The following is a 23,676-nucleotide window of genomic DNA, read 5'->3' on the forward strand; positions in this document are numbered from 1 at the left end:
CTTTTTCTATGATAGCCTGCAGTGGTTTTCAACCCTGATCCCGAAGGGCCTCCTCTGACTCCAGCAAGTCTGCAACAGCAGCCACACATTCCTCAGCCCAGTTAAAATGAGGCTCATTTTCACAAGTTAAACATGCATGTCTGTAGATTCTTGTATAGCAGGACTTTACACGCTTGTCCTGCTGCGTGGGGACATTTCTACACTTGTCAGGTTGACTGCAAAAGTATTGTATTTCATACTAATACAGTCATTCACATACCTTTTCTCTCCGGGGCCAATTCATCTCTCCATAGCTAAAAGTGATTTCTTCATCAGGGAAAATGTCTCTTATCGCAAAGAGGCACAAATGTGGCTTCGGATCCACAAGAATCGGTTTCATTTTGCAGGTTGGATTTTTGTGCTCATCAGGAACTAGTCTACCCACAGAGCTGCCTTCCTTTGCAGCGTCAATGCTTTGTGCTAAAGAGAAGGACACATTGATCTTAGCCTGAAGTAAGACATTATCGATCAAGTTTAGCCATGAAGTGCACATACCAACTGATCAGTGTGTCTGCCTTGAGCAAGCAGTGCTCGCATTGCTCTAAACCAGTGGGTTATTCTCCATTTGAAATGAACTCAGTTTCCTCCGGGACGAGCTGAGTGAAAAACAGCCCAGAGAAGTGCTCTGGGAAAGAGAGACTGCAGGACTGATCGCCAGTGCTTTGATGAAGCGCAATGAGCAGCAGCTTGTGATCAAACTAAAGACGGCACGGCTGTCATCGCAATAAAAAGGTAGTGCTATTTTCTCACTGCACACTACCGCCGGCATTTCGTACTGCATACAATCACCGCATAATGTGCGATGTGTGACGAAAATGAGAAACAGAGTTGGATAAAACTTCATAGTTTTTCATATGAGCATCACAGCCAACATTTTCAGGGCAGAAACACAGCATTTACATTGGAAATTGAACACTGTTTGAATTTCTTTTGTTTTTAAACGAGCTCATATACATAAACACGACTATACAAGCAAAATGCAGCCTACAAAACACGACTAAAATAAACTGTACGCAACAAAGTGTGTAAACGGGTGTATACATCGGTATGCACATATATTAGCAGACTTATGCAATCTTTCACAATTACGAGTTGTATTACAAAGCCGTACAAAACACAGCTCTGGTGGGTTTAGTGTTGATCAATAGCGGCGCATCTGATGTGTGATCAGTTTGGGGCTTCGAAATAACGTCATAATGAGCTAATAATGTTTACAACAGACCAATATTGCAAACAGAGTTCGCCATTATTACTTTTTATGCTAACGTTAATGACTTAAAGAGATTGAAATCTTTGTCAATGATCACATACCACCGTATGAAAGTCAAACAGGAAAGCCTCAGACAGACACAGACACACACACACACACACACACACACACACACACACACACACACACACACACATATTATGGAGCTTTGATGGGGCTCCCCCTGGTGGTCACTGTTGTGCGCTGCAACAGTCGCAGGGTGGGTAATGTCAGGGAGCCAATCATGGGCCCATAAATTTGCATACGGTGGCGCAAAGGATTCTAGGACAATGAAGCAAACACGTACGTTTCCAATGTCTACACATGAGATGAAAGAGACGGTATGACATGTTTCGTTCCTAGGATTCCTCGTGTGAATGTGAGGGGCAAGAGACCCAGAACCCAAGTGCACTTCTCTGGTGCAAATAGTTGCAAAGGAGTATGGGAAACGACACCCCACCCTTATTCCAATGACAAGCGGTATTACGTCACATAAATAGAAGCCCGTGTCGCTGTCCACTACTGGGGAGAGTAGTAGTGGAGGAGCTTGCTCTCTATACCATATAAGGCCAGCCAGCCCGGAAGGGGACCGGCCCATGCACTGCAAAAGGCTGGGCTGTTAGTGACCCTTCTGTTTTTGGAAAAATACATCACAGCTAACAACACTAGCAAACTCAATCACAACACACCCTATTCTCATGAGGGACGCTCTTGTGGCCGACACACAGCTTTATTTCTATGCACCATTCATACTTCATGCCTCAATACATGGATTAGGGAGCACACACTTCACTCATACTCTTTCACACTGTCTCCAACATGCTCATGGCAAATAACAAACACACCTCAAACTACCTTCTGGCCCGAGCCTTGGCTTCACCTTATCTTTCTTAAGTACACTTCTAGTAAGCCTTGACACACACCACTTTATACCTTCACTGACACAATACATATACACAGGGGACAGCAGCAGCACTATCAGAGCTATGTTACACAGCAGCATGGACACGGCTGGAGAGAGGGAGAGATTGTAGCTCATCTTATGACAAAAGGACACGTGTCTGTGTTAAGGTACAACCACTTCACCAGAAGTAAACCCTTCAGGTTCCCTGGACTAGGATAACCCAGCGCCGTCAGTGCAGGATGGTGGATCCTCCGCAGGAGACGAGCTCGGGAACAAAAAAGTCACCAACACAATGCCAGATCGTTTGTCTTCAGTTTATTTTTGCAACACCACACAGTTTTATACATGTCAGAAGTCAGAGTTGCGGGGCAGGACATATCATATACAGATCTAGTTGCTAGGCAGACATGGAATGTGTCCAATATCATAACCCCTAACACACTCGACAGTTTCGGTTGACATATCTGCACGGTTTGCCTAGCGCTAGATGACGTGGGACGCTATCTTATTGCTGGTTTGTCTGAAGAGCAGCATGTATATTGTTTATGTTGTCAGCTCTGAGCTGTTCCTCAAAACATAATATAAATATAGGGAGTTTGTGGTTTGACATTTCCAAGATAGAGACGAGGGGACGGCCGTGGGTTCAAGTCTCTAGACTTTCACAGAAACACAGTTATGCGCGAGTATGTTATTTTTTCAATACTGACAAGTTTCAGCCCCCCGGCCACGGCAACATTTCCAGTGAGATATGTCAATGTCAAATCTGCAGCGTCTGGTCTAAACTAATCCTACAATAAGAATACAATACAATGAGTTACATGGTTACAGTAGGTTAAATAATCACTATGCCTACATAATATAGGTCATATAAAAATCCTTGTACTCTGTTCTCCCAACATGCAGAGTATTATACACTGGGTATATACAATACACAGGGGGCAATTTTACCCCAACAGTCTGTGTGTCTGTGTGCATCTCTCTGAGTATCTCTGCATCTCTCTCTCACCTCTGTTGGCGCAGGGCTCGGGAGACAGAGCCAGGCTGCAGTACAGGGAGTTGAGCGCAGGCCGCAGGGCCTCAGAGTGGGACGGCTTCAGCCTGACAGCCAGGTTAGCCACTGCACACAGAGCAGCACGCAGCTGTGAGACACCACTCTCCACAACACAACAACGACAGTACTAACAGCAGTCCGAGGTGCTGAGTGCCGTGGCGCCGTGAGCCGCTCACCGTGGTACAGCAGTCTGAAGTCAGTGTCGTCCGTCTCTCTCTCCGCAGAGCCGCTGCTCTGGACCACACACAGCAGCTGCTGCACCAGGGGCAGGGCACTGAGCGCTGAGAGAGAGAGAGAGGACTCTCTGACACACTTGGAAATTGGAAATAACATGGCACAACTGTACAATGGCCATAAACTTTAAAACTAATAGCAGCCGAATACAGAAGGTTTTATTGGCCCTTCCAGTCTGTGCCAGTGCAGGACTCTAATTTAACAACAATTGAGTTTATTGTCTTACTTTATTCTATTATACTTAGAGTTACTTATTCCTGGTAGGGAAGCTCACATTAATAATGAAGGCTGAGTTGAAACAAATCTCTAAGTGCCAAAGGTTGTTGTAACAATCTCCTGGTACTTAGGGAGTATTGCCAGAGTTATAGAAAATAAGGCCAAATGAAGCAGATAAGGTGATATCCCATAGTATATTGCCCCCCCAAGTACCTTACCCCAAATGTATTTATATACATATGTACAAGCTACAGACCTTTAGATACATTAAGCATACACTAAGCACTGTAGAGAATATACAAAGAACATAAAATATATTTAAAAAACATAACAAGAGAGGTAAATGGTGGCTTAGGACAAAGTCTCTTCAAAAACAAAAACAGAGATTCACAAAGTGAATAAAATCCTTCAGTATTGGACTGGTCTCACCCCTGCACCAGGAACAGTCTCTGTAAATGGTCCTCTGGAATCCGGATGGAAATCCGAACAAGAATAGTCCAATAGATGGAAGAGAAAAATCCTTCCAACAAAAAACCATAAAACAAAGTCATTGCAAAAAAATGAAAGAGCACCAAACAGGACAAATCCAAGAATAAAAAACAAAGTTCAAGTTAAAGAATCACAGGCAGAAATAAAGACCTATGCATCAAAGAAGGAGTCTATTGTCAAAGTAGGGATATAGTGTAGTCAAAAACAGGCCATAACAAAAACCCACTTCACTCTCGCTCCGCGTCTCTCGAAAAACACAAAAAGGAGCCTGCCTAAAACAGTGTGCTACCTAGAGATCCTGAAGTCACCCCCGCAACTCAAAAGCACCTGTGTTGCTCCCAGAAAAAAAAGAGGAAAAACTGGAAAAACCAGTATACCAGTCAAGCAACTTAAGCTCAAGAAGGGAGGCAGCTTGACCAAGCCAGTTTAAGCTGACAAGTTACTGTGACTGCCTATATTGTTTTTCATTTGTTTGTTTTTTATGACATTGGAGTTACAAGGTTCTGCACTGAACACAAATCTACTAAGAAGTGTCTCCTTAAAACTCAACCATAAAAATAAAATAATAATAAAATAAAAAACTTCAGAAGGAATTATTTTCATCTGAGAGTTTGCTTGTACACTGTTACTTAACAAAAATATATTACACTGCACACAAATTATTTTTGACCAATCCAACATGGCCAAACGATATAAACAATGCACTTTTCTTGAACAAACCTGAACACAACTTTATACAGCAGGTAACACATCCTATGCATCATTATTTTCAGAGAAGATGCGTTTTGGAGGAATAGAAAATAAAATCTAAACAATAACAAAAGGCTTCCAGCAAATGTGTTGCTTGGCCCCATAATAAGTATTTGAACTGTTTCAAAGTGAAAGCTTCAGACCATTTTGTTGCGGTTTGCAAGTTAACAAGTTCTGCTGTCCAAACATGACACTATCCGTAAGTTAGCCACTCAAAGTGACTTAATCATACCCTGCAGAACATCCTTCGAAATAAAGCTTTTTCTATGATAGCCTGCAGTGGTTTTCAACCCTGATCCCGAAGGGCCTCCTCTGACTCCAGCAAGTCTGCAACAGCAGCCACACATTCCTCAGCCCAGTTAAAATGAGGCTCATTTTCACAAGTTAAACATGCATGTCTGTAGATTCTTGTATAGCAGGACTTTACACGCTTGTCCTGCTGCGTGGGGACATTTCTACACTTGTCAGGTTGACTGCAAAAGTATTGTATTTCATACTAATACAGTCATTCACATACCTTTTCTCTCCGGGGCCAATTCATCTCTCCATAGCTAAAAGTGATTTCTTCATCAGGGAAAATGTCTCTTATCGCAAAGAGGCACAGATGTGGCTTCGGATCCACAAGAATCGGTTTCATTTTGCAGGTTGGATTTTTGTGCTCATCAGGAACTAGTCTACCCACAGAGCTGCCTTCCATTGCAGCGTCAATGCTTTGTGCTAAAGAGAAGGACATATTCATCTTAGCCTGCATAGAGTCTACTTACTAACCTATTACCTAATTGTAACAGCCTTCTAGTCCAATATACATCAGTCAGTCAGCAGCTCTTAAGTCACAGAACTAGGGCATTTAGAGTCTACTGCCTAACTGGAACAGCCCTCTAGTCCATCACGTTTTGGATACAAGTAGCGAGCAGTTCTTAGGGTACAGAACAAAGGCAAAAAGAGACTACTCACCAAATGTAACCCGGACGAGCCCCCAAATTGCTAAGGTACAACCTCTTTACCAGAAGTAAACCCTTCAGGTTCGCTGGGCTAGGAAAACCCCTGGACTAGGATAACCCAGCGCCGTCAGTGCAGGATGGTGGATCCTCTGCAAGAGACGAGCTCGGGAACAAAAAAGTCACCAACACAATGCCAGATCGTTTGTCTTCAGTTTATTTTTGCAACACCACACAGTTTTATACATGTCAGAAGTCAGAGTTGCGGGGCAGGACATATCATATACAGTTCAAGTTGCTAGGCAGACATGGAATGTGTCCAATATCACAACCCCTAACACACTCGACAGTTTCGGTTGACATATCTGCACGGTTTGCCTAGCGCTAGATGACGTGGGACGCTATCTTATTGCTGGTTTGTCTGAAGAGCAGCATGTATATTGTTTATGTTGTCAGCTCTGAGCTGTTCCTAAAAACATAATATAAATATAGGGAGTTTGTGGTTTGACATTTCCAAGATAGAGACGAGGGGACGGCCGTGGGTTCAAGTCTCTAGACTTTCACAGAAACACAGTTATGCGCGAGTATGTTATTTTTTCAATACTGACAAGTTTCAGCCCCCCGGCCACGGCAACATTACCAGTGAGATATGTCAATGTCAAATCTGCAGCGTCTGGTCTAAACTAATCCTACAATAAGAATACAATACAATGAGTTACATGGTTACAGTAGGTTAAATAATCACTATGCCTACATAATATAGGTCATATAAAAATCCTTGTACTCTGTTCTCCCAACATGCAGAGTATTATACACTGGGTATATACAATACACAGGGGGCAATTTTACCCCAACAGTCTGTGTGTCTGTGTGCATCTCTCTGAGTATCTCTGCATCTCTCTCTCACCTCTGTTGGCGCAGGGCTCGGGGGACAGAGCCAGGCTGCAGTAGAGGGAGTTGAGCGCAGGCTGCAGGGCCTCAGAGTGGGACGGCTTCAGCCTGACAGCCAGGTTAGCCACTGCACACAGAGCAGCACGCAGCTGTGAGACACCACTCTCCACAACACAACAACGACAGTACTAACAGCAGTCCGAGGTGCTGAGTGCCGTGGCGCCGTGAGCCGCTCACCGTGGTACAGCAGTCTGAAGTCAGTGTCGTCCGTCTCTCTCTCCGCAGAGCCGCTGCTCTGGACCACACACAGCAGCTGCTGCACCAGGGGCAGGGCACTGAGCGCTGAGAGAGAGAGAGAGAGAGAGAGAGAGAGGACTCGCTGACACACTTGGAAATTGGAAATAACATGGCACAACTGTACAATGGCCATAAACTTTAAAACTAATAGCAGCCGAATACAGAAGGTTTTATTGGCCCTTCCAGTCTGTGCCAGTGCAGGACTCTAATTTAACAACAATTGAGTTGATTGTCTTACTTTATGCTATTATACTTAGAGTTACTTATTCCTGGTAGGGAAGCTCACATTAATAATGAAGGCTGAGTTGAAACAAATCTCTAAGTGCCAAAGGTTGTTGTAACAATCTCCTGGTACTTAGGGAGTATTGCCAGAGTTATAGAAAATAAGGCCAAATGAAGCAGATAAGGTGATATCCCATAGTATATTGCCCCCCCAAGTACCTTACCACAAATGTATTTATATACATATGTACAAGCTACAGACCTTTAGATACATTAAACATACACTGAAGCACTGTAGAGAATATACAAAGAACATAAAATATATTTAAAAAACATAACAAGAGAGGTAAACGGTGGCTTAGGACAAAGTCTCTTCAAAAACAAAAACAGAGATTCACAAAGTGAATAAAATCCTTCAGTATTGGACTGGTCTCACCCCTGCACCAGGAACAGTCTCTTGTAAATGGTCCTCTGGAATCCGGATGGAAATCCGAACAAGAATAGTCCAATAGATGGAAGAGAAAAATCCTTCCAACAAAAAACCATAAAACAAAGTCCTTGCAAAAAAATGAAAGAGCACCAAACAGGACAAATCCAAGAATAAAAAACAAAGTTCAAGTTAAAGAATCACAGGCAGAAATAAAGACCTATGCATCAAAGAAGGAGTCTATTGTCAAAGTAGGGATATAGTGTAGTCAAAAACAGGCCATAACAAAAACCCACTTCACTCTCGCTCCGCGTCTCTCGAAAAACACAAAAAGGAGCCTGCCTAAAACAGTGTGCTACCTAGAGATCCTGAAGTCACCCCCGCAACTCAAAAGCACCTGTGTTGCTCCCAGAAAAAAAAGAGGAAAAACTGGAAAAACCAGTATACCAGTCAAGCAACTTAAGCTCAAGAAGGGAGGCAGCTTGACCAAGCCAGTTTAAGCTGACAAGTTACTGTGACTGCCTATATTGTTTTTCATTTGTTTGTTTTTTATGACATTGGAGTTACAAGGTTCTGCACTGAACACAAATCTACTAAGAAGTGTCTCCTTAAAACTCAACCATAAAAATAAAATAATAATAAAATAAAAAACTTCAGAAGGAATTATTTTCAACTGAGAGTTTGCTTGTACACTGTTACTTAACAAAAATATATTACACTGCACACAAATTATTTCTGACCAATCCAACATGGCCAAACGATATAAACAATGCACTTTTCTTGAACAAACCTGAACACAACTTTATACAGCAGGTCACACATCCTATGCATCATTATTTTCAGAGAAGATGCGTTTTGGAGGAATAGAAAATAAAACCTAAACAATAACAAAAGGCTTCCAGCAAATGTGTTGCTTGGCCCCATAATAAGTATTTGAACTGTTTCAAAGTGAAAGCTTCAGAACATTTTGTTGCGGTTTGCAAGTTAACAAGTTCTGCTGTCCAAACATGACACTATCCGTAAGTTAGCCACTGAAAGTGACTTAATCATACCCTGAAGAACATCCTTCGAAATTAAGCTTTTTCTATGATAGCCTGCAGTGGTTTTCAACCCTGATCCCGAAGGGCCTCCTCTGACTCCAGCAAGTCTGCAACAGCAGCCATACATTCCTCAGCCCAGTTAAAATGAGGCTCATTTTCACAAGTTAAACATGCATGTCTGTAGATTCTTGTATAGCAGGACTTTACACGCTTGTCCTGCTGCGTGGGGACATTTCTACACTTGTCAGGTTGACTGCAAAAGTATTGTATTTCATACTAATACAGTCAATCACATACCTTTTCTCTCCGGGGCCAATTCATCTCTCCATAGCTAAAAGTGATTTCTTCATCAGGGAAAATGTCTCTTATCGCAAAGAGGCACAAATGTGGCTTCGGATCCACAAGAATTGGTTTCATTTTGCAGGTTGGATTTTTGTGCTCATCAGGAACTAGTCTACCCACAGAGCTGCCTTCCTTTGCAGCGTCAATGCTTTGTGCTAAAGAGAAGGACATATTCATCTTAGCCTGCATAGAGTCTACTTACTAACCTATTACCTAATTGTAACAGCCTTCTAGTCCAATATACATCAGTCAGTCAGCAGCTCTTAAGTCACAGAACTAGGGCATTTAGAGTCTACTGCCTAACTGGAACAGCCCTCTAGTCCATCACGTTTTGGATACAAGTAGCGAGCAGTTCTTAGGGTACAGAACAAAGGCAAAAAGAGACTACTCACCAAATGTATCCCGGACGAGCCCCCAAATTGTTAAGGTACAACCACTTCACCAGAAGTAAACCCTTCAGGTTCGCTGGGCTAGGAAAACCCCTGGACTAGGATAACCCAGCGCCGTCAGTGCAGGATGGTGGATCCTCCGCAGGAGACGAGCTCGGGAACAAAAAAGTCACCAACACAATGCCAGATCGTTTGTCTTCAGTTTATTTTTGCAACACCACACAGTTTTATACATGTCAGAAGTCAGAGTTGCGGGGCAGGACATATCATATACAGATCAAGTTGCTAGGCAGACATGGAATGTGTCCAATATCATGACCCCTAACACACTCGACAGTTTCGGTTGACATATCTGCACGGTTTGCCTAGCGCTAGATGACGTGGGTCGCTATCTTATTGCTGGTTTGTCTGAAGAGCAGCATGTATATTGTTTATGTTGTCAGCTCTGAGCTGTTCCTCAAAACATAATATAAATATAGGGAGTTTGTGGTTTGACATTTCCAAGATAGAGACGAGGGGACAGCCGTGGGTTCAAGTGTCTAGACTTTCACAGAAACACAGTTATGCGCGAGTATGTTATTTTTTCAATACTGACAAGTTTCAGCCCCCCGGCCACGGCAACATTTCCAGTGAGATATGTCAATGTCAAATCTGCAGCGTCTGGTCTAAACTAATCCTACAATAAGAATACAATACAATGAGTTACATGGTTACAGTAGGTTAAATAATCACTATGCCTACATAATATAGGTCATATAAAAATCCTTGTACTCTGTTCTCCCAACATGCAGAGTATTATACACTGGGTATATACAATACACAGGGGGCAATTTTACCCCAACAGTCTGTGTGTCTGTGTGCATCTCTCTGAGTATCTCTGCATCTCTCTCTCACCTCTGTTGGCGCAGGGCTCGGGGGACAGAGCCAGGCTGCAGTACAGGGAGTTGAGCGCAGGCCGCAGGGCCTCAGAGTGGGACGGCTTCAGCCTGACAGCCAGGTTAGCCACTGCACACAGAGCAGCACGCAGCTGTGAGACACCACTCTCCACAACACAACAACGACAGTACTAACAGCAGTCCGAGGTGCTGAGTGCCGTGGCGCCGTGAGCCGATCACCGTGGTACAGCAGTCTGAAGTCAGTGTCGTCCGTCTCTCTCTCCGCAGAGCCGCTGCTCTGGACCACACACAGCAGCTGCTGCACCAGGGGCAGGGCACTGAGCGCTGAGAGAGAGAGAGAGGACTCGCTGACACACTTGGAAATTGGAAATAACATGGCACAACTGTACAATGGCCATAAACTTTAAAACTAATAGCAGCCGAATACAGAAGGTTTTATTGGCCCTTCCAGTCTGTGCCAGTGCAGGACTCTAATTTAACAACAATTGAGTTGATTGTCTTACTTTATTCTATTATACTTAGAGTTACTTATTCCTGGTAGGGAAGCTCACATTAATAATGAAGGCTGAGTTGAAACAAATCTCTAAGTGCCAAAGGTTGTTGTAACAATCTCCTGGTACTTAGGGAGTATTGCCAGAGTTATAGAAAATAAGGCCACATGAAGCAGATAAGGTGATATCCCATAGTATATTGCCCCCCCAAGTACCTTACCACAAATGTATTTATATACATATGTACAAGCTACAGACCTTTAGATACATTAAGCATACACTAAGCACTGTAGAGAATATACAAAGAACATAAAATATATTTAAAAAACATAACAAGAGAGGTAAACGGTGGCTTAGGACAAAGTCTCTTCAAAAACAAAAACAGAGATTCACAAAGTGAATAAAATCCTTCAGTATTGGACTGGTCTCACCCCTGCACCAGGAACAGTCTCTTGTAAATGGTCCTCTGGAATCCGGATGGAAATCCGAACAAGAATAGTCCAATAGATGGAAGAGAAAAATCCTTCCAACAAAAAACCATAAAACAAAGTCCTTGCAAAAAAATGAAAGAGCACCAAACAGGACAAATCCAAGAATAAAAAACAAAGTTCAAGTTAAAGAATCACAGGCAGAAATAAAGACCTATGCATCAAAGAAGGAGTCTATTGTCAAAGTAGGGATATAGTGTAGTCAAAAACAGGCCATAACAAAAACCCACTTCACTCTCGCTCCGCGTCTCTCGAAAAACACAAAAAGGAGCCTGCCTAAAACAGTGTGCTACCTAGAGATCCTGAAGTCACCCCCGCAACTCAAAAGCACCTGTGTTGCTCCCAGAAAAAAAAGAGGAAAAACTGGAAAAACCAGTATACCAGTCAAGCAACTTAAGCTCAAGAAGGGAGGCAGCTTGACCAAGCCAGTTTAAGCTGACAAGTTACTGTGACTGCCTATATTGTTTTTCATTTGTTTGTTTTTTAAGAAATTGGAGTTACAAGGTTCTGCACTGAACACAAATCTACTAAGAAGTGTCTCCTTAAAACTCAACCATAAAAATAAAATAATAATAAAATAAAAAACTTCAGAAGGAATTATTTTCAACTGAGAGTTTGCTTGTACACTGTTACTTAACAAAAATATATTACACTGCACACAAATTATTTCTGACCAATCCAACATGGCCAAACGATATAAACAATGCACTTTTCTTGAACAAACCTGAACACAACTTTATACAGCAGGTCACACATCCTATGCATCATTATTTTCAGAGAAGATGCGTTTTGGAGGAATAGAAAATAAAACCTAAACAATAACAAAAGGCTTCCAGCAAATGTGTTGCTTGGCCCCATAATAAGTATTTGAACTGTTTCAAAGTGAAAGCTTCAGACCATTTTGTTGCGGTTTGCAAGTTAACAAGTTCTGCTGTCCAAACATGACACTATCCGTAAGTTAGCCACTCAAAGTGACTTAATCATACCCTGAAGAACATCCTTCGAAATTAAGCTTTTTCTATGATAGCCTGCAGTGGTTTTCAACCCTGATCCCGAAGGGCCTCCTCTGACTCCAGCAAGTCTGCAACAGCAGCCACACATTCCTCAGCCCAGTTAAAATGAGGCTCATTTTCACAAGTTAAACATGCATGTCTGTAGATTCTTGTATAGCAGGACTTTACACGCTTGTCCTGCTGCGTGGGGACATTTCTACACTTGTCAGGTTGACTGCAAAAGTATTGTATTTCATACTAATACAGTCATTCACATACCTTTTCTCTCCGGGGCCAATTCATCTCTCCATAGCTAAAAGTGATTTCTTCATCAGGGAAAATGTCTCTTATCGCAAAGAGGCACAAATGTGGCTTCGGATCCACAAGAATCGGTTTCATTTTGCAGGTTGGATTTTTGTGCTCATCAGGAACTAGTCTACCCACAGAGCTGCCTTCCTTTGCAGCGTCAATGCTTTGTGCTAAAGAGAAGGACACATTGATCTTAGCCTGAAGTAAGACATTATCGATCAAGTTTAGCCATGAAGTGCACATACCAACTGATCAGTGTGTCTGCCTTGAGCAAGCAGTGCTCGCATTGCTCTAAACCAGTGGGTTATCCTCCATTTGAAATGAACTCAGTTTCCTCCGGGACGAGCTGAGTGAAAAACAGCCCAGAGAAGTGCTCTGGGAAAGAGAGACTGCAGGACTGATCGCCAGTGCTTTGATGAAGCGCAATGAGCAGCAGCTTGTGATCAAACTAAAGACGGCACGGCTGTCATCGCAATAAAAAGGTAGTGCTATTTTCTCACTGCACACTACCGCCGGCATTTCGTACTGCATACAATCACCGCATAATGTGCGATGTGTGACGAAAATGAGAAACAGAGTTGGATAAAACTTCATAGTTTTTCATATGAGCATCACAGCCAACATTTTCAGGGCAGAAACACAGCATTTACATTGGAAATTGAACACTGTTTGAATTTATTTTGTTTTTAAACGAGCTCATATACATAAACACGACTATACAAGCAAAATGCAGCCTACAAAACACGACTAAAATAAACTGTACGCAACAAAGTGTGTAAACGGGTGTATACATCGGTATGCACATATATTAGCAGACTTATGCAATCTTTCACAATTACGAGTTGTATTACAAAGCCGTACAAAACACAGCTCTGGTGGGTTTAGTGTTGATCAATAGCGGCGCATCTGATGTGTGATCAGTTTGGGGCTTCGAAATAACGTCATAATGAGCTAATAATGTTTACAACAGACCAATATTGCAAACAGAGTTCGCCATTATTACTTTTTATGCTAACGTTAATGACTTAAAGAGATTGAAATCTTTGTCAATGATCACATACCACCGTATGAAAGTCAAACAGGAAAGCCTCAGACACACACACACACACACACACACACACACACACACACACACACACACACACACACACACACACACACACATATTATGGAGCTTTGATGGGGCTCCCCCTGGTGGTCACTTTTGTGCGCTGCAACAGTCGCAGGGTGGGTAATGTCAGGGAGCCAATCATGGGCCCATAAATTTGCATACGGTGGCGCAAAGGATTCTAGGACAATGAAGCAAACACGTACGTTTCCAATGTCTACACATGAGATGAAAGAGACGGTATGACATGTTTCGTTCCTAGGATTCCTCGTGTGAATGTGAGGGGCAAGAGACCCAGAACCCAAGTGCACTTCTCTGGTGCAAATAGTTGCAAAGGAGTATGGGAAACGACACCCCACCCTTATTCTAATGACAAGCGGTATTACGTCACATAAATAGAAGCCCGTGTCGCTGTCCACTACTGGGGAGAGTAGTAGTGGAGGAGCTTGCTCTCTATACCATATAAGGCCAGCCAGCCCGGAAGGGGACCGGCCCATGCACTGCAAAAGGCTGGGCTGTTAGTGACCCTTCTGTTTTTGGAAAAATACATCACAGCTAACAACACTAGCAAACTCAATCACAACACACCCTATTCTCATGAGGGACGCTCTTGTGGCCGACACACAGCTTTATTTCTATGCACCATTCATACTTCATGCCTCAATACATGGATTAGGGAGCACACACTTCACTCATACTCTTTCACACTGTCTCCAACATGCTCATGGCAAATAACAAACACACCTCAAACTACCTTCTGGCCCGAGCCTTGGCTTCACCTTATCTTTCTTAAGTACACTTCTAGTAAGCCTTGACACACACCACTTTATACCTTCACTGACACAATACATATACACAGGGGACAGCAGCAGCACTATCAGAGCTATGTTACACAGCAGCATGGACACGGCTGGAGAGAGGGAGAGATTGTAGCTCATCTTATGACAAAAGGACACGTGTCTGTGTTAAGGTACAACCACTTCACCAGAAGTAAACCCTTCAGGTTCCCTGGACTAGGATAACCCAGCGCCGTCAGTGCAGGATGGTGGATCCTCCGCAGGAGACGAGCTCGGGAACAAAAAAGTCACCAACACAATGCCAGATCGTTTGTCTTCAGTTTATTTTTGCAACACCACACAGTTTTATACATGTCAGAAGTCAGAGTTGCGGGGCAGGACATATCATATACAGATCAAGTTGCTAGGCAGACATGGAATGTGTCCAATATCATAACCCCTAACACACTCGACAGTTTCGGTTGACATATCTGCACGGTTTGCCTAGCGCTAGATGACGTGGGACGCTATCTTATTGCTGGTTTGTCTGAAGAGCAGCATGTATATTGTTTATGTTGTCAGCTCTGAGCTGTTCCTCAAAACATAATATAAATATAGGGAGTTTGTGGTTTGACATTTCCAAGATAGAGACGAGGGGACGGCCGTGGGTTCAAGTCTCTAGACTTTCACAGAAACACAGTTATGCGCGAGTATGTTATTTTTTCAATACTGACAAGTTTCAGCCCCCCGGCCACGGCAACATTTCCAGTGAGATATGTCAATGTCAAATCTGCAGCGTCTGGTCTAAACTAATCCTACAATAAGAATACAATACAATGAGTTACATGGTTACAGTAGGTTAAATAATCACTATGCCTACATAATATAGGTCATATAAAAATCCTTGTACTCTGTTCTCCCAACATGCAGAGTATTATACACTGGGTATATACAATACACAGGGGGCAATTTTACCCCAACAGTCTGTGTGTCTGTGTGCATCTCTCTGAGTATCTCTGCATCTCTCTCTCACCTCTGTTGGCGCAGGGCTCGGGGGACAGAGCCAGGCTGCAGTACAGGGAGTTGAGCGCAGGCCGCAGGGCCTCAGAGTGGGACGGCTTCAGCCTGACAGCCAGGTTAGCCACTGCACACAGAGCAGCACGCAGCTGTGAGACACCACTCTCCACAACACAACAACGACAGTACTAACAGCAGTCCGAGGTGCTGAGTGCCGTGGCGCCGTGAGCCGATCACCGTGGTACAGCAGTCTAAAGTCAGTGTCGTCCGTCTCTCTCTCCGCAGAGCCGCACAGCAGCTGCTGCACCAGGGGCAGGTCACTGAGTGCTGAGAGACAGAGAGAGAGAGAGAGAGAGAGAGAGAGAGAGAGAGAGAGAGAGGACTCGCTGACACACTTGGAAATTGGAAATAACATGGCACAACTGTACAATGGCCATAAACTTTAAAACTAATAGCAGCCGAATACAGAAGGTTTTATTGGCCCTTCCAGTCTGTGCCAGTGCAGGACTCTAATTTAACAACAATTGAGTTGATTGTCTTACTTTATTCTATTATACTTAGAGTTACTTATTCCTGGTAGGGAAGCTCACATTAATAATGAAGGCTGAGTTGAAACAAATCTCTAAGTGCCAAAGGTTGTTGTAACAATCTCCTGGTACTTAGGGAGTATTGCCAGAGTTATAGAAAATAAGGCCACATGAAGCAGATAAGGTGATATCCCATAGTATATTGCCCCCCCCAAGTACCTTACCACAAATGTATTTATATACATATGTACAAGCTACAGACCTTTAGATACATTAAGCATACACTAAGCACTGTAGAGAATATACAAAGAACATAAATTATATTTAAAAAACATAACAAGAGAGGTAAACGGTGGCTTAGGACAAAGTCTCTTCAAAAACAAAAACAGAGATTCACAAAGTGAATAAAATCCTTCAGTATTGGACTGGTCTCACCCCTGCACCAGGAACAGTCTCTTGTAAATGGTCCTCTGGAATCCGGATGGAAATCCGAACAAGAATAGTCCAATAGATGGAAGAGAAAAATCCTTCCAACAAAAAACCATAAAACAAAGTCCTTGCAAAAAAATGAAAGAGCACCAAACAGGACAAATCCAAGAATAAAAAACAAAGTTCAAGTTAAAGAATCACAGGCAGAAATAAAGACCTATGCATCAAAGAAGGAGTCTATTGTCAAAGTAGGGATATAGTGTAGTCAAAAACAGGCCATAACAAAAACCCACTTCACTCTCGCTCCGCGTCTCTCGAAAAACACAAAAAGGAGCCTGCCTAAAACAGTGTGCTACCTAGAGATCCTGAAGTCACCCCCGCAGGCTATAGAGCAACACTCAAAAGCACCTGTGTTGCTCCCAGAAAAAAAAGAGGAAAAACTGGAAAAACCAGTATACCAGTCAAGCAACTTAAGCTCAAGAAGGGAGGCAGCTTGACCAAGCCAGTTTAAGCTGACAAGTTACTGTGACTGCCTATATTGTTTTTCATTTGTTTGTTTTTTATGACATTGGAGTTACAAGGTTCTGCACTGAACACAAATCTACTAAGAAGTGTCTCCTTAAAACTCAACCATAAAAATAAAATAATAATAAAATAAAAAACTTCAGAAGGAATTATTTTCAACTGAGAGTTTGCTTGTACACTGTTACTTAACAAAAATATATTACACTGCACACAAATTATTTCTGACCAATCCAACATGGCCAAACGATATAAACAATGCACTTTTCTTGAACAAACCTGAACACAACTTTATACAGCAGGTCACACATCCTATGCATCATTATTTTCAGAGAAGATGCGTTTTGAAGGAATAGAAAATAAAACCTAAACAATAACAAAAGGCTTCCAGCAAATGTGTTGCTTGGCCCCATAATAAGTATTTGAACTGTTTCAAAGTGAAAGCTTCAGACCATTTTGTTGCGGTTTGCAAGTTAACAAGTTCTGCTGTCCAAACATGACACTATCCGTAAGTTAGCCACTGAAAGTGACTTAATCATACCCTGCAGAACATCCTTCGAAATTAAGCTTTTTCTATGATAGCCTGCAGTGGTTTTCAACCCTGATCCCGAAGGGCCTCCTCTGACTCCAGCAAGTCTGCAACAGCAGCCACACATTCCTCAGCCCAGTTAAAATGAGGCTCATTTTCACAAGTTAAACATGCATGTCTGTAGATTCTTGTATAGCAGCACTTTACACGCTTGTCCTGCTGCGTGGGGACATTTCTACACTTGTCAGGTTGACTGCAAAAGTATTGTATTTCATACTAATACAGTCATTCACATACCTTTTCTCTCCGGGACCAATTCATCTATCCGTAGCTAAAAGTGATTTCTTCATCAGGGAAAATGTCTCTTATCGCAAAGAGGCACAAATGTGGCTTCGGATCCACAAGAATTGGTTTCATTTTGCAGGTTGGATTTTTGTGCTCATCAGGAACTAGTCTACCCACAGAGCTGCCTTCCTTTGCAGCGTCAATGCTTTGTGCTAAAGAGAAGGACATATTCATCTTAGCCTGCATAGAGTCTACTTACTAACCTATTACCTAATTGTAACAGCCTTCTAGTCCAATATACATCAGTCAGTCAGCAGCTCTTAAGTCACAGAACTAGGGCATTTAGAGTCTACTGCCTAACTGGAACAGCCCTCTAGTCCATCACGTTTTGGATACAAGTAGCGAGCAGTTCTTAGGGTACAGAACAAAGGCAAAAAGAGACTACTCACCAAATGTATCCCGGACGAGCCCCCAAATTGTTAAGGTACAACCACTTCACCAGAAGTAAACCCTTCAGGTTCGCTGGGCTAGGAAAACCCCTGGACTAGGATAACCCAGCGCCGTCAGTGCAGGATGGTGGATCCTCCGCAGGAGACGAGCTCGGGAACAAAAAAGTCACCAACACAATGCCAGATCGTTTGTCTTCAGTTTATTTTTGCAACACCACACAGTTTTATACATGTCAGAAGTCAGAGTTGCGGGGCAGGACATATCATATACAGATCAAGTTGCTAGGCAGACATGGAATGTGTCCAATATCATAACCCCTAACACACTCGACAGTTTCGGTTGACATATCTGCACGGTTTGCCTAGCGCTAGATGACGTGGGACGCTATCTTATTGCTGGTTTGTCTGAAGAGCAGCATGTATATTGTTTATGTTGTCAGCTCTGAGCTGTTCCTCAAAACATAATATAAATATAGGGAGTTTGTGGTTTGACATTTCCAAGATAGAGACGAGGGGACGGCCGTGGGTTCAAGTCTCTAGACTTTCACAGAAACACAGTTATGCGCGAGTATGTTATTTTTTCAATACTGACAAGTTTCAGCCCCCCGGCCACGGCAACATTTCCAGTGAGATATGTCAATGTCAAATCTGCAGCGTCTGGTCTAAACTAATCCTACAATAAGAATACAATACAATGAGTTACATGGTTACAGTAGGTTAAATAATCACTATGCCTACATAATATAGGTCATATAAAAATCCTTGTACTCTGTTCTCCCAACATGCAGAGTATTATACACTGGGTATATACAATACACAGGGGGCAATTTTACCCCAACAGTCTGTGTGTCTGTGTGCATCTCTCTGAGTATCTCTGCATCTCTCTCTCACCTCTGTTGGCGCAGGGCTCGGGGGACAGAGCCAGGCTGCAGTACAGGGAGTTGAGCGCAGGCCGCAGGGCCTCAGAGTGGGACGGCTTCAGCCTGACAGCCAGGTTAGCCACTGCACACAGAGCAGCACGCAGCTGTGAGACACCACTCTCCACAACACAACAACGACAGTACTAACAGCAGTCCGAGGTGCTGAGTGCCGTGGCGCCGTGAGCCGATCACCGTGGTACAGCAGTCTGAAGTCAGTGTCGTCCGTCTCTCTCTCCGCAGAGCCGCACAGCAGCTGCTGCACCAGGGGCAGGTCACTGAGTGCTGAGAGACAGAGAGAGAGAGAGAGAGAGAGAGAGAGAGAGAGAGAGAGAGAGGACTCGCTGACACACTTGGAAATTGGAAATAACATGGCACAACTGTACAATGGCCATAAACTTTAAAACTAATAGCAGCCGAATACAGAAGGTTTTATTGGCCCTTCCAGTCTGTGCCAGTGCAGGACTCTAATTTAACAACAATTGAGTTGATTGTCTTACTTTATTCTATTATACTTAGAGTTACTTATTCCTGGTAGGGAAGCTCACATTAATAATGAAGGCTGAGTTGAAACAAATCTCTAAGTGCCAAAGGTTGTTGTAACAATCTCCTGGTACTTAGGGAGTATTGCCAGAGTTATAGAAAATAAGGCCACATGAAGCAGATAAGGTGATATCCCATAGTATATTGCCCCCCCAAGTACCTTACCACAAATGTATTTATATACATATGTACAAGCTACAGACCTTTAGATACATTAAGCATACACTAAGCACTGTAGAGAATATACAAAGAACATAAATTATATTTAAAAAACATAACAAGAGAGGTAAACGGTGGCTTAGGACAAAGTCTCTTCAAAAACAAAAACAGAGATTCACAAAGTGAATAAAATCCTTCAGTATTGGACTGGTCTCACCCCTGCACCAGGAACAGTCTCTTGTAAATGGTCCTCTGGAATCCGGATGGAAATCCGAACAAGAATAGTCCAATAGATGGAAGAGAAAAATCCTTCCAACAAAAAACCATAAAACAAAGTCCTTGCAAAAAAATGAAAGAGCACCAAACAGGACAAATCCAAGAATAAAAAACAAAGTTCAAGTTAAAGAATCACAGGCAGAAATAAAGACCTATGCATCAAAGAAGGAGTCTATTGTCAAAGTAGGGATATAGTGTAGTCAAAAACAGGCCATAACAAAAACCCACTTCACTCTCGCTCCGCGTCTCTCGAAAAACACAAAAAGGAGCCTGCCTAAAACAGTGTGGTACCTAGAGATCCTGAAGTCACCCCCGCAGGCTATAGAGCAACACTCAAAAGCACCTGTGTTGCTCCCAGAAAAAAAAGAGGAAAAACTGGAAAAACCAGTATACCAGTCAAGCAACTTAAGCTCAAGAAGGGAGGCAGCTTGACCAAGCCAGTTTAAGCTGACAAGTTACTGTGACTGCCTATATTGTTTTTCATTTGTTTGTTTTTTATGACATTGGAGTTACAAGGTTCTGCACTGAACACAAATCTACTAAGAAGTGTCTCCTTAAAACTCAACCATAAAAATAAAATAATAATAAAATAAAAAACTTCAGAAGGAATTATTTTCAACTGAGAGTTTGCTTGTACACTGTTACTTAACAAAAATATATTACACTGCACACAAATTATTTCTGACCAATCCAACATGGCCAAACGATATAAACAATGCACTTTTCTTGAACAAACCTGAACACAACTTTATACAGCAGGTCACACATCCTATGCATCATTATTTTCAGAGAAGATGCGTTTTGGAGGAATAGAAAATAAAACCTAAACAATAACAAAAGGCTTCCAGCAAATGTGTTGCTTGGCCCCATAATAAGTATTTGAACTGTTTCAAAGTGAAAGCTTCAGACCATTTTGTTGCGGTTTGCAAGTTAACAAGTTCTGCTGTCCAAACATGACACTATCCGTAAGTTAGCCACTGAAAGTGACTTAATCATACCCTGCAGAACATCCTTCGAAATTAAGCTTTTTCTATGATAGCCTGCAGTGGTTTTCAACCCTGATCCCGAAGGGCCTCCTCTGACTCCAGCAAGTCTGCAACAGCAGCCACACATTCCTCAGCCCAGTTAAAATGAGGCTCATTTTCACAAGTTAAACATGCATGTCTGTAGATTCTTGTATAGCAGCACTTTACACGCTTGTCCTGCTGCGTGGGGACATTTCTACACTTGTCAGGTTGACTGCAAAAGTATTGTATTTCATACTAATACAGTCATTCACATACCTTTTCTCTCCGGGACCAATTCATCTATCCGTAGCTAAAAGTGATTTCTTCATCAGGGAAAATGTCTCTTATCGCAAAGAGGCACAAATGTGGCTTCGGATCCACAAGAATTGGTTTCATTTTGCAGGTTGGATTTTTGTGCTCATCAGGAACTAGTCTACCCACAGAGCTGCCTTCCTTTGCAGCGTCAATGCTTTGTGCTAAAGAGAAGGACATATTCATCTTAGCCTGCATAGAGTCTACTTACTAACCTATTACCTAATTGTAACAGCCTTCTAGTCCAATATACATCAGTCAGTCAGCAGCTCTTAAGTCACAGAACTAGGGCATTTAGAGTCTACTGCCTAACTGGAACAGCCCTCTAGTCCATCACGTTTTGGATACAAGTAGCGAGCAGTTCTTAGGGTACAGAACAAAGGCAAAAAGAGACTACTCACCAAATGTATCCCGGACGAGCCCCCAAATTGTTAAGGTACAACCACTTCACCAGAAGTAAACCCTTCAGGTTCGCTGGGCTAGGAAAACCCCTGGACTAGGATAACCCAGCGCCGTCAGTGCAGGATGGTGGATCCTCCGCAGGAGACGAGCTCGGGAACAAAAAAGTCACCAACACAATGCCAGATCGTTTGTCTTCAGTTTATTTTTGCAACACCACACAGTTTTATACATGTCAGAAGTCAGAGTTGCGGGGCAGGACATATCATATACAGATCTAGTTGCTAGACAGACATGGAATGTGTCCAATATCATAACCCCTAACACACTCGACAGTTTCGGTTGACATATCTGCACGGTTTGCCTAGCGCTAGATGACGTGGGACTCTATCTTATTGCTGGTTTGTCTGAAGAGCAGCATGTATATTGTTTATGTTGTCAGCTCTGAGCTCTTTCTCAAAACATAATATAAATATAGGGAGTTTGTGGTTTGACATTTCCAAGATAGAGACGAGGGGACGGCCGTGGGTTCAAGTGTCTAGACTTTCACAGAAACACAGTTATGCGCGAGTATGTTATTTTTTCAATACTGACAAGTTTCAGCCCCCCGGCCACGGCAACATTTCCAGTGAGATAAGTCAATGTCAAATCTGCAGCGTCTGGTCTAAACTAATCCTACAATAAGAATACAATACAATGAGTTACATGGTTACAGTAGGTTAAATAATCACTATGCCTACATAATATAGGTCATATAAAAATCCTTGTACTCTGTTCTCCGAACATGCAGAATATTATACACTGGGTATATAAAATACACAGGGGGCAATTTTACCCCAACAGTCTGTGTGTCTGTGTGCATCTCTCTGAGTATCTCTGCATCTCTCTCTCACCTCTGTTGGCGCACGGTTCGGTGGACAGAGCCAGGCTGCAGTAGAGGGAGTTGAGCGCAGGCTGCAGGGCCTCAGAGTGGGACGGCTTCAGCCTGACAGCCAGGTTAGCCACTGCACACAGAGCAGCACGCAGCTGTGAGACACCACTCTCCACAACACAACAACGACAGTACTAACAGCAGTCCGAGGTGCTGAGTGCCGTGGCGCCGTGAGCCGCTCACCGTGGTACAGCAGGCTGAAGTCAGTGTCGTCCGTCTCTCTCTCCGCAGAGCCGCTGCTCTGGACCACACACAGCAGCTGCTGCACCAGGGGCAGGGCACTGAGCGCTGAGAGAGAGAGAGAGAGAGAGAGAGAGAGAGAGAGAGAGAGAGAGAGAGAGAGGACTCGCTGACACACTTGGAAATTGGAAATAACATGGCACAACTGTACAATGGCCATAAACTTTAAAACTAATAGCAGCCGAATACAGAAGGTTTTATTGGCCCTTCCAGTCTGTGCCAGTGCAGGACTCTAATTTAACAACAATTGAGTTGATTGTCTTACTTTATTCTATTATACTTAGAGTTACTTATTCCTGGTAGGGAAGCTCACATTAATAATGAAGGCTGAGTTGAAACAAATCTCTAAGTGCCAAAGGTTGTTGTAACAATCTCCTGGTACTTAGGGAGTATTGCCAGAGTTATAGAAAATAAGGCCACATGAAGCAGATAAGGTGATATCCCATAGTATATTGCCCCCCCCAAGTACCTTACCACAAATGTATTTATATACATATGTACAAGCTACAGACCTTTAGATACATTAAGCATACACTAAGCACTGTAGAGAATATACAAAGAACATAAATTATATTTAAAAAACATAACAAGAGAGG

This window comes from Amia ocellicauda, unplaced genomic scaffold, assembly GCF_036373705.1.
Source record: "Amia ocellicauda isolate fAmiCal2 unplaced genomic scaffold, fAmiCal2.hap1 HAP1_SCAFFOLD_78, whole genome shotgun sequence".
NCBI classification, from domain to species: Eukaryota; Metazoa; Chordata; class Actinopteri; order Amiiformes; family Amiidae; genus Amia; species Amia ocellicauda.